At 39.9% G+C, this 12581-nt stretch overlaps 1 pseudogene; it reads left to right on the top strand.

Annotated features, from left to right (window-relative positions):
• Positions 1–4706: 4706 nt before the first annotated feature.
• LOC140850753 (WAT1-related protein At5g45370-like) lies at positions 4707–9945 on the top strand (annotated as a pseudogene).
• Positions 9946–12581: the final 2636 nt, after the last annotated feature.

The raw sequence follows: 12581 nt of genomic DNA, 5'->3' as shown, positions 1-12581 counted from the left end.
TTGCCTAATTTGAGATTAAATAAATAAATAAAAAGTTAGAATTTTATTTTGATTGAAGAACAAAAATATAAAACCCTTGCTTTGTAATTTTTGTTTGATCAAGCATGCCTCCATATAAAATCAATATCAAGCATGGAAGAAGATAAGCATAATAAGGATAAGGCTGACTGAATACCAGTATCTAACTATCCTAATCAATCAAAATAGAGTGATCAAAATTTTCAGATAATAAATGGGGTTTGGATAATAAGTCAAATATTTTAATGATGGGTTCATGGGTGGCTAACGAAGACTGAGTTGGAAGCTGCAAAATGAATGCTCGCCTATAATAATGACTTTGAATCCCTCATCTGTGGTTAGCCTAGAGTCCACAAGTAGAAATCTCTCCTAGATCCAGTAAACGATATGGAGAGAGAAAAAAAGAGAAGAGAGAAAGGGAGAGAGAAGAGAGAGAAGATAGGAAACTCTTTTCATCCTCTTCCTCGTGACAAGAGAACCTTATCCTTCCCCTTTTATTTTTCTTCTCGAAACCAAAAACAAGGGCTGACTAGGTGTGGCGATGGCCAAAAGCAACTCTCAACCATGACATCACTGGCGATAGTGCTCGACCGATGAAAAGGAAACGGGAAGAAGAACAAGGAAAATGGGGATGGGAGGTTCAACCATTTTTACTTTTTCTTAATAGATCTCTAGATCCAAGAAGAGACAGAAAGAAAGGTAGAGAGATGTGAGAGAGAAAAGAAAGAGAAAAAAAGAACAATCCTCTCTCTCTCTCTCTCCCCCTTTCATCTTCTTTTTCAAATAGGGTTCCCCCCTTTTTCCTTCTCTTCCTCCCAACATGGCAGCAGGTGCTTGGGGCCGGTGGCTTGTGGCGACATTTGGTAGTGAAGGGTTGACAACTCTGGTGGCAATAGCGATGGTGGCTGGTGGTGGTGGTTGGTGATCGGATGGAAAGAAGAAGAAAATCAAAACAAAATAAGAAAAGAGGCCTTGCTTTGATCTAATGAAAAAGAACTCAAGATGGCTAGCGATGATGCAGTATTCACCTCGATTCACCCTTTTGTGATGACTCCAAACAACAAGCTCTGACCGACAGTGATTGGCAAAAACAAAGAAGAAGAGAGAAATAGGACAGATTGAACTTGGTTAGATCTAGGTGATTTATGGTGAAATCTCATTAACTGGTGGTTACACCAAGCGAGAATAAAAGCTGCGAGGTTGCCGGAAAGATGGGAGGCCACAATGCCTCATCTCTAGTAAGATTTTTGCTGAAATTTTGGTACTTCAAATTCAACCCATAGTAGCAAAAATTCAAATGTGGAGAAGTCCAGTTCGAAGAGCACATCATGAGAAGTTCGGAGATGTGGTTTTTTAGTAGAGTTCCCACGCTGGGCTAGCGCGCACCTAGGCAATGCGTCCCATGCCTGGGCCACTCTACTGTAGGCCTTGCGCACTCATGGGCCAGTCTACGGGCGGTGCATCCCAGCACACGTATGCACCCACGTGGCGCCTACGCGATGCATCCTGCACGTAGTATTTGGCATGGTCCACACACAAGGCATGGATCGGAGTGGTGCACAGTCGGAAAATCGTGGCTTATAGAGGGTTGTGTGCGATTCAACGGCTCAGAAAGCTCTGCAAGGAAGATCCAATGGTTCTGGATGCGAACGGGTGATCTGGTGGGCAAAAGTGCTATCATGCAGCAGAGGATGCGAGCGGGAAGATCCAAAGGCTAGGAAGGTAATTGGACTCCTATTGAATGTAGAATTTCGATCTGAACATGGATTTAGACCTATAAAAGAGGTCTGAGAGACTGTGAGCAGAGAAGATGAGCAGCTTGGCATGAATACTTGTAGCGGGCATCAACAGTAGTTGAGGAGTGGCTTGGCGTCAGCAGCAGACAGACTAGTCGAGAGTATCCTCGAATGATCGTGAGAGTGGCTGTGAGGCAGATATAGCGGCTTTTTTATAGAAAGCGGTCAGGGGCATCGAGGATCCTAGCATGGCAGGCCTGTAAGAAGGTTTTCTTGGAGGATTTTGTGGGAGCTTTTGTGAGAATGAATACTTCATGTTGATGAGAGAGATTTGTATATGAGAGTTGAGAGTAAGTGTTCTCTTTTTGTACTTATTTTTTTTCATAATGAAGTTTTTGCATGCCCCATAGAGATAGATCTTAGTCTAATCGACATACTTGATTGTGTTCTCATTTTATTTATTTTTTCTTTCTGCTACAACAAGTAGTACCAGATCTCTAATAATTGATATCAGAGCAATTGGTACCACAACAATTGATATCAGAGCCAGATTATACCAAAGCACCAAGTTGAGGCAGTGATGATTAAGATTGAAGATGGAGAAAACAGACGTAATCAAGATGAAGATCAACCTCGAAGGATTGATCGATGCTCTCTTATGCAAGGAGGAGCCGTCTATGATGGAAGATGCCAGGGAAGTCTAGTGCGAAGTAGAATTTCAAGTGGAGATAGATTGAGCATGAGATGAGAGATTCGCGAGGATGATATGTGACGTCGCCAGATGGCTACCCCAAGCAAGTGTCGGGTCATGCAGGATAGGGATAGGATCGAGCAGTCTGGCTTGAATCTTATATTTATCCATCCATGAGTAGCAGGCGTATGCCTCAGGACATAGGGGTGAGATCATCTAGAAGCTTTCAAAGTCAGATGAAGATCGAATATTGAGTCGATATAGAAATTATTGAAATTTTGGCACCTCAAATTTGACCCACAGCAATAAAATTTCAGATGCAGAGAAGCCCAACTCGAAGAGCGTGTTGCGAGGAGCCCAAAGACGTGATTTTACATAGGACTCGCAGCATACGGCAAGCGGGGCCCGCAGGCTGGCCCAGGGTGTGCAAGGCTCACAGCAGCACGGCCCAAGCATGAGACGTGCTGTCTAGACATGCGCTGGCCTAGCACAGGCACGTACAGCCCAAGCGGGCATGCAGGCGTGCAGCCCAGCACACGCAAGCGCCCATGTGGTGTGCCCTGCGTACAGTATTTGGCATGGTCCATGGTGGACCATGTAGGATGGCGCGGTCCATGCACAAGGCATGGACCAAAGTGGTGCATGGGCAGAAAATCATGGCTCACGAAAGGTTGTGCGCGATTCAACGGCCCAAGAAGCTCTGCAGCGAAGATCTAATGGTTCTAGATGCGAACGGGCATGATTTGGTGGGTAGAAGCACTATCGTGTGGCAAAGGATGCGAGCGGAGAAGATCCAACAGCCAGGAAGGTAATTGGACTCCCGTTGAAGATAGAATTCCGATCTGGATGCAGATTTAGGCCAATAAAAGAGGTCTGAGAGACTATAGAATAAAAGAGATGAGCAACTTGGCATGAGCAGCTGCGGTGGGCATGAGCAGCTGCGGTGGGGTATCAGCAGCGGTTGAGGAGTGACTTAGCATCAGCAGTAGGCAGACCAGCCGAGAGTGTCCCTGAACGACCGTGAGGTATGATATAGCGGCTTGCATCATAAAAAACGGCTAGGGGCATCGAAGATCCTGACATGGCAGGCCTGTGAGAGAGTTTTCTTGGGAGATTTTGTGAGAGTTTTTGTAAGGATGAGTGCTTCGTGTTGATGAGAGAGGTTTGTGTATAAGTGTTGAGAGTAGATGTTCTCTTGTACTTATTTTTTTCATAGTGAAGTCTTTATATGTCCTGTGGAGATAAACCTTGATCTAATCCACGCACTTGATTGTGTTTTCATTTTATTTTTTCTTTATTTCTGCTGCAACAAGTGGTACTAGATCTCCAATAGTTTCAAGATCTACATCAATGATAAGTCTCAACGAAAACTAAGGAAATCTCACCAAAATACTTGAAATCTGAGGTGGCTAGAGGTTGTATAGTGTAGAGAATGGTCTGGGGCTTTATAGATGATGAAGGCTAGGGTTTTCAAGCCTCCGTGAAGTTGTAAAGGATTTGAAGTCTAACTCCTACGATTGAAATAAAGGAAAGGAAAGATTTTGAAACAGAGGAAAGGAAAGATTTTCCTTCCTTTCCTGATATCTTGTGGGATCTCTTTTTTTTTTTTGCGATGGGCTAGACCAAGCGAGTCAGATAGCACAATTGTATACATAGTCTTTTTGTAAAATTTTATAATATATTAGATATATTATATCTATTGAATATTCGAATCCATCTTATTAGTCTTTATTTAGATTAGGTTGGGTATCCGATCTAGAATTATCCAAAAAAAAAAAAGAAGAGAGAAAAGGATAGAAAGAATGATCTTTATATAATGACCTGAATATATAACTATATCAATAATATATAAATTTTCAATTCAAACTTGAATAAACAGCCATAATCCATAATACTAACATTAAGCCCATAATCCCTCATCTCTCTATTGTATATATATTTTATCAAGTTTGGATAGCAGGCATCTGAAGGTCAAATCTCAAATTTATCTAAAATTTTAATAATTTTAATTTTAAATATTAAATATTTTCAAACTCTATAGAATTTTATTAAATAAAAAATTTTCAGTATATCGAATCGGCCTATCATATGCAGGGTAAATTAACATGTAGTATACTGAATCGAATGTCACAGCGGGCATATTGATACTGAAATAAATGACATCAGGTGATGGTGAATTTGACTAAGCAGATTCTATTAGATACGGGATGGATAAGACATTGGTATAAAAAAATAAAAAATAAAAAATCCGTCTTCACCGACGTTACCGGTTGAGCGGCAGCCCAGGCATGGATTAGAACGGAAGAGCATGCCGAACAAAGGGGACCATCTACCATCCGGCAGTTGCGAGACGTGCGTCTCACGGAACAGGGACTGTGTCTCGCCCCCTGCACCGGAGAAAGAAGTTATTTGGTGACGACCCCTTGCTTATATTTGTTTATATTCCTGGAGAGGAACAAAATCCATAAAAAATGCGAAGACTTTGCTAGGCTGTAGCCATTCTGCAAGCAAATTAGGAAACACTTCTGTTAGGATAAGGAGGAGGGGGAAGACTGCAGCTATTAGGTCGGAGAACAAGGAAAGCTCGAAGGAGAAGAAGAAGCTGAGGATGGCGCTGGGAGGCAACAAGGCGGGTAGGGCGCACGCGGCGATGGCGTTGGTGCAGCTGGCGAATGGGGGTTACCACGTGCTCACCAAATCGGTGCTGGACGTGGGGATGAACCAAGTGGTCTTCTGTGTCTACCGTGACCTCCTCGCCCTCACCATCCTCGGTCCCCTCGCCTTCTTCCGTGAGAGGTGAGCTGTTCTCTCTCTTTGACACCTCTCTCTTTTTTTACATTGTGATGATGATTACTTGCTTTGTGAGTCAAATTGATTGGTTCTCTTCTAATTATACCCCAACTGATGAAGGATCTCTTCTGGTTGTGGTGGGCTTGAGCTTCTTGTTGTGTATTGATGAGTATTGATTGAGTTTTGATATCTGGCACACATGGATCAAGTGTTCAGACTGCATCTGATTTTTAAGAAGGTGAAGAAATGAAGAAATTCTAGATATCCGAATTTTTCTGGTGAAGAACAAAAGTTTTTCAAATTCTAGAGAAGATACAACAAGAGTTATCCACTTTGGCTAATTCTCATTGTTGATTGGGGACGTCGTCGTGCCAAAACATGTATTCCAGATCTTTCAAGCCTTCTAAAGCTAGAACGCTTGTGCTTTGATATCCTTCAAAACATATGATTGATGGAAGTAGTCTATCTATCAATGGCAGTAAAATTAGAGTTCCAAAAGTTGCAACTAAACTGTAATTGATAGCAGTTGAAGGTTTATCTATCTCATGGAGAGAGATTCCAAACAGATTAGTCCCAAACCGCCAGGTATGGGACAAATCGGATGGCCCGTCATTTTGTGGCTAATAGTAGCTAAACCAATCTTAAGTACTGGTAAGGCATTGTTATCAACTATGGCGGCTTTGATTTGCAAACATTTGCAAATTGCTAGTCCATTTTTATCTTGTTTTTGTTGAAGTTATTCTATGGTCATCAGCACTATGTCTTATGGAAAATTAAGAGTTGGCTGTTTAAATTTTCTACGGAAATAGAATGAGACCCAGATTTTGCCAATATCACTTGGTTTTTCATAAATTTTTGTCTATATTGATTTTTTTTCCTGGTTTGTTACTTTGTTGTAATGTAGTTAGAGTTAATATGACCATGATTTTCGGCAGGAGGGTTCGCCCACCACTGACTCGTCGCCTCCTCGCATCATTTTGCCTCCTTGGATTAACTGGGTAAGGTCCTAAATTTTACCAGTTCAGCCAGGTCTTTATAATTTAATTATAGACAAACCCACTCAATTATGTTCATTTTCCAGGATTTTTGGCAACCAGCTTCTATTTCTTATAGGGCTTAGTTACACAAATCCAACTTATGCAGCAGCTGTTCAGCCTGCAATACCAGTCTTGACATTTATATTCGCTGTGTTATTGGGGTGAGCTGTTTCCTCTTTGCTCTGGAGATTTCTGTCCCTTTCTGAATTCACTCTGATGTTTACTGCATGCAGTGCTGAGATGGTGAACTTGCGTACATATGAAAGCCAGATGAAGGTTTTAGGCACGCTTGTCTGTGTTTCAGGTGCCATATTAATGGTTTTATATAGAGGTCCAGCTATAATTGGACCCAGTGGCTCTGATATAATACCTCAGAATGGAAACATGAAGCCTCAGCTTGAGTTGGCTTCGTATCTAGCATCTAGATTGCTTGAGTTTGGGTTTGACAAGTGGCACATTGGTGCTTTGTGTTTAATTGGAAATTGTTGTTGCATGGCTGCTTATCTAGCTTTACAGGTACTGGATTCAAGGAACTACTGTTGCCCTATTTATTTGAATTTTAGATGTCTTACTTCTTGTCAGGTTAATGATACAAAGCCCAAATCTATTATCATATACTTCTGGTTGGTCATGTGGCATGAGAGCATTGGTGCTTTACACCCCAATCTTCCCATGAATTGTACAGCTTTGTAAGTCCCAACAATCCCCTCTTGCCATGTGGCTGGCCAGTGGTTCAGGGATCCTTCTGTTAACAAGTTGGGCCCCTTTGCGATGCTTTTCTTTTATACATTGCATGGATACTTGTACTAACTAGTATACAGGCATGTCCAGCTGCACATTTAGGGTGTGATTTCTTGTAATATTTTTCCATAATAAACATTATGGTCATGCTATGTGATAGATTTTCCTATTTACCAGTAGATGCTGGGTGGTATTTTTGTTTAAGTTTGCCTGTTGAATGAAAACCGATTTAATGTGATAAGCTTTCTATACAGGCAACAAATCCGCTGGCTGACAAACCAGCATAGCTTTCAATTTAGAAAGAATTATGAATATGCACTATTTGCAGAGCAGAAGAGGCAATTAAAGACTGATTTTGGGGTGCAGATGATACAAAGTTTGTGGTATTCATGGTTACCTTCAACAGAATTAACACCTCAATAAAACTCAGATCACCTTTTTCCTGAAGATTGCCAAATTAGTAGATATTAGATACTGTTAAACTCAGTCTTGTCAAATATGATTTTGCTTAGGAAGACGTAAGTTGCACAAAAGTGCAGATACTTGAATTTTGACTTGTCATTTAATATGGTGAGATCATTACAAAGGTGAGTGGGATCAACTATTCATATAGAGTTTTCTCTGTCTATTCTTTATAATTCTGTAGTCCTTTTGTAATCTCATATGATTTTTCAACAATTTCAGGCTCCAGTGTTGACAAAGTATCCTGCCAGTTTATCTTTGACAGCATACTCTTATGCCTTCGGTGCATTGTTGATGGTATTGACAGGACTGCTTGCAACTAATGGTTTACAGAATGGACCTTGACACGGTCTGAGATAATAGCTGTCTTATATGCCGTAAGATTTTACACTTCATGTTTTCCACTTTTAAGATTACATTTTTAAAGCTCAGGGAGTCATGCATGCCTCATTTGATCCCCCCACCCCACCTCTTCGGTTCATCTCTCTGTCTGATAGAATTTTCTGAATTGCTTTTCCTAGGAGCTCAAACCTGCTTAGCTGTACCACATTTCTGTTTGGAAAATTGAGTTCTGTTAGTATGTTTTGATTGATCATATTTCCCTCTTTGTACCATTTCTAAAGAGTGGACTAATTTTTGCAATTTGGAACAATATGCTGCACAGAATAAGGTTGACGCCTTGCGAATCTCCAACATGCCTTCTGTAGTACCCAGAACTGAATTTAATTTTAGATATGTGGTGATTAGAATTTGATGAAGCAATTGCTTTGATCTTCTTATGCACTATTATATAACATCATGTGTGACCAACTCTTTCAGGGAATCATTGCATCTGCTCTTAACTATGGGCTAACGACATGGTCCAACAAAATCATAGGACCTACGTTAGTGGCTCTGTATAATCCACTCCAACCTGCATTTTCTGCCTTCCTGTCAAAAGTGTTCCTTGGAAATGCCATTTATCTTGGAAGGTCTTACTCCAATCCATATCCCAATGCTTAAGTTTTTATCAGGCACTGTCATTGTTTTATTCAGTTTCATGTTTTCTAATCTGAGTATTTTGTGGATTGAAAATTGGTGTCTTTTTTTTTTTCTTTACTTTTTGTGTGTGTGTGTGTGGGTTTGTGTGCGCAATACCTATGATTTAAACTGAAGACCTTGTCTAGGGCCAAGCTCTTAGGTGAGAAGTGCCAATCAAGTTTTGACAATTTTTGTGCTTAAGTTAATTATCAATATCTTACATTGGTTATAATACGGTTCATTTTTTCAAGCATGCATACTGTTGTAAATTTTGTAGGCTTTAGTTCAATTAGGTCTCTGTTTCATGCCATAACTCTTTATTCCCATGTGGTAGCAGCATTATCGGGGGTGTTTTGATCATTGCTGGATTATACCTGGTCACATGGGCCCGCTACAAAGAGACACAAGCAGCCACAAGTGTCTTGTACGTAAATGATGACTCCGACCCTCTTCTTCCAGAGGATCCACGACTTACCAAGAAACGAGACATTTTCTCAGGCCCCTCTGTGGTTCCTTAGGGCCACATGAATCATAATAAGTTGCATTCCTATGATCCCATTTTGAGATTTGCCATCATACTATGGAGATAGATGGCATCCAGATGCCGTAGTCTTTTCATCATGGTGTTTTTGTCGTATTCATATTGGCTCTTCTCACCGTGTGACTTCATTCATGTTCTGTTCTTCACAAGAAAGAAACTTCAGATTACCAGCCTCACAACATTATTCTCTGAAGTGAAGCTGAATCTGAAGTGTCTCTCTTAGTTAAATTCTGAAGTGATATAAGCAATGGCATCCATTAAAGCAGAAAAACTCCTTTTTTCGCTTCTGACAACAAAATATGCTGTGAATCTAAGCTGGAGGAACAAAATTTAGCCAATAGAGATAGAGAAAAAAGGCCTTGGGAGCTGAAGGTGCTCTTGCATATATTTCTTGCCATACTTCTCTATAGTTGAGTCTATATGGTGATGCAGGTTGGAGTCATTAAGTCAGCACCACTGGCAAAGAGTTTTATAAGGTTTATCTGCTTGCTTGAATTGCTATTGTCTACCTTCTCTTGTAAATAGCTTAAGGATTGTATATGTTACTCAAATCCTTAAGTCAGCCGAAGGTCCTCTCACATATATTTCTTGACACACCTTTCTATAGTGGAGGCTATATGTTGATGCAGGTTGAAGTCCTTAAGTCAGCACCACTGGCAAAGGCGTGTATAAGGTTTATCCTATCTTCTTTGTATATAGCTTAACGATCGTATATGTTACTCAAATCAGTGAGTCATGACATGTGTTGACATTATGATAGGCAGTTAAAGTTGCTTTGTTTCAAGTAGATCTCTCCAAAAGAAATCTTTTGCTACTGTGTGTACCTTCATGACTGCAGGGGACTGTTTTATTTAATGTGTAAAACAGGGTTTAATAGCTGTAATAAAAGTTTGTGCTTTCTTGGACCTATTCCAAATTGCCCATTTATTATGGATAGTTTCACAAATATTCTCATTTTGGTTTAGTCTTGTCATATCCTATTGCATCAAATCTGTGTTCCCTGAGAAACCAAAATCTAGATCGGTACGTTGATGGGCATGCCAGATCTACCATGTCCAGAGTCATGAGTGTTCGATCTGGTGACATGGATTACTGCCATGGGAGGAGAACTTCAAACTGTTAGTGAAAGTGAAAAAAAAATGGTAAGAGTATCAAACTAAATATAATTGAATTAACAAGACTGGCATGCTCTTTAGAGTATTGAGAGAGACGTAAGATATTTCAGTTGATCTGCAACCTCCACAGCAGGTTGGACCTTCATTCTGAAGGTAACTTTCTAGTTCCAGGTTGCATGGATTCTGGTCCAAGCAATGCTTGGCATTGGCACTTATACTGTTTTGGACTGTGTCCCAAGAGGGAGCATACTCTTGTCAAAATTTCTTTTATATGTGGTCCTTCACAATAACTATTCCTCAAATCATTCTGTCACTGGCTCACCACGAGAATCACTTGACATCCTATGATCGGCCTTGCCGAGGACATATATTGATTAGGAATGTATCAAAATCTTCATGGAACGCAAAAAAATTTTGTAGGATTGTAAACATAATTGAGTGATCGATCCATGGCTGTCCATAAACTATTAAGTGTAGAGAACAAACCGGAGATTGAGGGAAACCAACAATTTACAACATGGAACAAGTGAACAACAGTCCTCCCAAGGTGGCCTTGTGCTAGCAGGGGAAGGAGTAGCAGCCAAGGCACGGGGTGCAATGGAACGAGACCATCCACCAGCCTCCTTGGTGACACCCCTACTAGGGGTTGTTAGGCATCCATCTCCCAAGAATGGCTACTGGTTTGATTCCGCTGGCTGTACTTCCTGAAGTGTGCCAAGGCAAGGGAGGAAATAACTGGTGTTAGTTTGGCCACTGTGTCTGGTAACCATCACTTTGTATTTTGATGACTATTTTCTTCTTCTACCCCTTTCTTTCTAAGAAAAATTAATTAAAGTATCGATTCTTCCTTGATGGTTGAGTGTAATTGTTATGGGGCATTATATAATTGTTGTTACCAATTAATTTAAAGATCTTCTCTTGGCTTGGCTGAAGAGAGAAAAATTCAAGGGATTATATAACATGGTTGCTGTAGCATTCAGAGCTGAATTTATTTTCAGATGTGTGGGGATCATAATTTGATGAATCAATTGATGTATCTTCTTTTGCCCTACCACGTAACATCTTAGATGATCTACTTTCTTTCAGGGAATCGTTACATCTGTTCTTACCTACGGGTTAACGATATGGTGACTCGTCTTGGTGGTTTTGTGCTTCGATCCTCTTCAATCTGCAGTCTCTGTATTGTTGTCAAAAATGTTTCTTGGAATTGACATATATCTTGGAAGGTCTAACTCCAATCCATATCCCAATATTATGGCTTGGCAATCTTTCTTTCTAGCTCTTCCAAAATCTATTTACCTTTTTCTCAGCTACTAAATTATGAAGTTGATCAGGCTTTTGGTGACTCTCATTTTTAGCTCCCAGAATATCTATGGATTAAAAATTAGAATCAAGTTCTGCAGTCAACCATAAAGATCCCGTATTGTTTATAGTAAAAGTAGATCCTCCAAGCATGCATGCTGTTGTTAATTTTGTAGGATTACTTAAGTTGGACAGATTTCATGCCATAATTCTTTGTTCCCATGTACTAAGAGCATTATTGGGGGCATTATAATGATTGCTGGATTATACTTGGAATTGATACCCTAATAAAGCAATCCACATTTAGACCCCCAACATTTAAAAAATATCAATTAACTACTAAAATTTTAAATTTATTATAATATGGCCAAACCATTTATCTTCATTATAAAATGTTATAATGTGATGGTCATCTAATAACTAAAACATGAGTGTTATAAAATTTCAACGCTACCTTTCCCACTAACTTAGCAAAGAATTCTTATTATGGCAAGGATTGAAGGGAGAGAGAAGGAGAGTCATCGAAATGGAGCACATTGAGATTTGTGCAAGCAGATGAATGATAAAAAATAAAGTACTTTAAGATCTATACATACAGATGAATGATCAAGGAAGAAGTACCTTGAGATCAGTACAAATGAATGGATGATAGAAGATGGATGCTTTGAGATCTGTGCAAATAAATGAATGAGAGAGTGCTTTGACATCTATGTAGGTGGATAGATTAAGTATTTTGAGATCCATACAAGCAAATAAATGATGGAGGATGAAGTACTTTGCGATTTGTGTAAATGGATGGATGATAAAGGATGAATGCTTTGATATCTGAGTAGATGGATGGATAGTAAATGATGGAGTGCTTTGAAATCTATATAGATGGCTAAATGATAGAGGATGCAGTGCTTTGAGATATGTACAAGTGGATGGATGATATAGGCCATGTAGATGAAGGAATGATAGATGATGGAGTATTTTGAGATCTGTGCAAGCAGATGGATGATAGAGAATAGAGTGCGTGGAGATCTATATAGGCAATCGATATTAAGGATGGAGCGTTTTAAGATCTATATGGATGGATGAATGATTAGAGATTGAATGTTTTGATATTTGTGCAAGTAACTGAATGAC

Source organism: Elaeis guineensis, chromosome 4 (genome assembly GCF_000442705.2).
Source record: "Elaeis guineensis isolate ETL-2024a chromosome 4, EG11, whole genome shotgun sequence".
NCBI lineage: Eukaryota > Viridiplantae > Streptophyta > Magnoliopsida > Arecales > Arecaceae > Elaeis > Elaeis guineensis.
The sequence above is the reverse complement of the archived record's forward strand: the minus strand, read 5'-3'. Positions and strand labels throughout refer to the sequence as shown.